The sequence below is a fragment of the Aethalodelphis obliquidens genome, unplaced genomic scaffold, assembly GCF_003676395.1.
Source record: "Aethalodelphis obliquidens isolate GAN/ISIS:26980383/991018 unplaced genomic scaffold, ASM367639v1 scaffold122, whole genome shotgun sequence".
In the NCBI taxonomy this organism is placed as follows: domain Eukaryota; kingdom Metazoa; phylum Chordata; class Mammalia; order Artiodactyla; family Delphinidae; genus Aethalodelphis; species Aethalodelphis obliquidens.
This window is the reverse complement of record NW_020838066.1, coordinates 685,149-688,135: the sequence shown is the minus strand read 5'-3', so window position 1 is coordinate 688,135 and position 2,987 is coordinate 685,149.

The following is a 2,987-nucleotide window of genomic DNA, read 5'->3' as shown; positions in this document are numbered from 1 at the left end:
TAACTCAATTTCGTTTCTTTTTATGGATGAATAATATTCCATTGTATATATGTGCCACATCTTCTTTAGGCAGGCAGATTCTTAACCACTGCACCACCAGGGAAGTCCCTACTTTCTTTTTAAAATATATTGAAGTAAAAAACAGAGAAACATTTAAAAAAATCATCCCATTTCCGTACAAATAGTACTTGGATATGGCAAAATTATAAAGGTACTTGAAGAAAAGTTGGTGTAAGAAAATAATTGAAGTCTGTGGAAAATTGAATTAAATAATATTATCAATATGTCAATTTTACCTAACAGATATTTAAGTCAATTAAAAGGAAAGTAATATTTAATAGTAGGGCTTCTTTCTTTGTCTCCCCATTAAGTTGGAATAAAAATCAAACGTACTTGCTGAGTCTTTAGCATTTCATTAAAAGACACTGGAGCAATAGTGAAAATAAGTGATTTTAAATGTCTTTCCAAAGAATTCTGGAGAATCTGTGTTAATTTGCTATCTTGATAGCTTATAAAGCCACTTGACATTATCCACAGTTTTAGTAATCAATCTCTCTAGGTAATCTATCCTAGATCAAAAACCTAACAAAATTTCTTTTTGAATTTTATTTTATTTATTTTTTTATACAGCATGTTCTTATCAGTTATCCATTTTATGCATATTAGTGTATATATGTCAATACCAACCTCCCAATTCATCACACCCCCACCCCCACCGGCTGCTGCTTTCCCCCCTTTGTGTCCATCCGTTTGTTGTCTACATCTGGGTCTCAATTTCTGCCCTGCAAACCGGTACATCTGTACCAGTTTTCTAGGTTCCACATATATGCATTAATATACGATATTTGTTTTTCCCTTTCTGACTTACTTCACTCTGTATGACAGTCTCTAGATTCATCCACGTCTCTACAAATGACCCAATTTCATTCCTTTTTATGGCTGAGTAATATTTCATTGTATATATGTACCACAACTTCTTTATCCATTCGTCTGTCAATGGGCATTTAGGTTGCTTCCATAACCAGGCTATTGTAAATAGTGCTGCAATGAACATTGGGGTGCATGTGTCTTTTTGAACAGTTTTCTCTAGGTATATGCCCAGCAGTGCGATTGCTGGGTCATATGGTAATTCTATTTTTAGTTTTTTAAGGAACCTTCATACTGTTCTCCATAGTGGCTGTATCAATTTACATTCCCACCACCAGTGCAAGAGGGTTCCCTTTTCTCCACATCCTCTCCAGCATTTGTTGTTTGTAGATTTTCTGATGATGCCCATTCTAACTGGTGTGAGGTGATACCTCACTGTAGTTTTGATTTTCATTTCTCTAATAATTACTGATGTTTAGCAGATTTCATATGCTTCTTAGCCATCTGAATGTCCTCTTTGGAGAAATGTCTACTTAGGTCATCTGCTCATTTTTGGATTGGGTTGTTTGTTTTCTTAATATTGAGCTGCAAGACCTGTTAATATATTTTCGAGGCTAATCCTTTGTCCGTTGATTCGTTTGAAAATAATTTTTCCCATTCTGAGGGTTGTCTTGTCATCTTGTTTATAGTTTCCTTTGCTTTTCAAAAGCTATTGTTTCATTAGGTCCCATTTGTTTATTTTTGTTTTTATTTCCATTACTCTAGGAGGTGGATCAAAAAAGATCTTGCTGTGATTTATGTCAAAGAGTGTTCTTTCTATGTTTTCCTCTAAGAGTTTCATAGTGTCTGGCTTTACATTTAGGTCTCAAATCCATTTTGAGTTTATTTTTGTGTATGGTGTTAGGGAGTGTTCTAATTTCATTCTTTTACATGTAGCTGTCCAGTTTTCCCAGCAACACTTATTGAAGAGGCTGTCTTTTCTCCATTGTATATTCTTGCCTCCTTTGTCATAGATTAGGTGACCATAGGTGCATGGGTTTATCTCTGGGCTTTCTATCATGTTCCATTGATCTATATTTCTTTTTTTGTACCAGTACCATATTGTCTTGATTGCTGTAGCTTTGTAGTGTAGTCTGAAATCAGGGAGTCTGATTCCTCCACCTCCATTTTTTTCCCTCAAGACTGATTTGGCTATTCGGGGTCTTTTTTGTCTCCATACAAATTTTGAGATGATTTGTTCTAGTTCCATAAAAAATGCCATTGGTTATTTGATAGGGATTGCAATGAATCTGTAGATTGCTTTGGGTGGTATAGTCATTTTCACAATATTGATTCTTCCAATCCAAGAACATGATATATCTCTCCATCTTTTGGTATCATCTTTAATTTCTTTCAACAGTGTCTTATCGTTTTCTTCATATACCTCTTTTATCTCCCTAGGTAGGTTTATTCCTAGGTATTTTATTCTTTTTGTTGCAGTGGTAAATGGGAGTGTTTCCTTAATTCCTCTTTCAGATTTTCCATCATTATTGTATAGGAATGCAAGAGATTTCTGTGTATTAATTTTGTAAACTGCAACTTTACCAAATTCATTGATTAGTTCTAGCAGTTTTCTGGTGGCATGTTTAGGATTCTCTATGTATAGTATCATGCCATCTGCAAACAGTGAGAGCTTTACTTCTTCTTTTCCAATTTGGATTCCTTTTTTTTTCTTTTTCTTCTGTGATAGCTGTGGCTAGGACTTCCAAAACTATGTTGAAAAATAGTGGCAAGAGTGGACATCCTTGTCTTGTTCCTGATCTTAGAGGAAATGCTTTCAATTTTTCATCATTAAGGATGATGTTCGCTGTGGGTTTGTCATATATGGCCTTTATTATGTTGAGGTAGGTTCCCTCTGTGCCCACTTCCTGGAGAGTTTTTATCATAAAAGGGTGTTGAATTTTGTCAAATTTTTTTCTGCATGTATTCAGATGATCATATGGTTTTTATTCTTCGCTTTGTTAATATGGTGTATCACATTGATTGATTTGTGTATATTGAAGAATCCTGGCATCCCTGGGATAAATCCCACTTGATCATGGTGTATGATCCTTTTAATGTGTTGTTGGATTCTGTTTGCT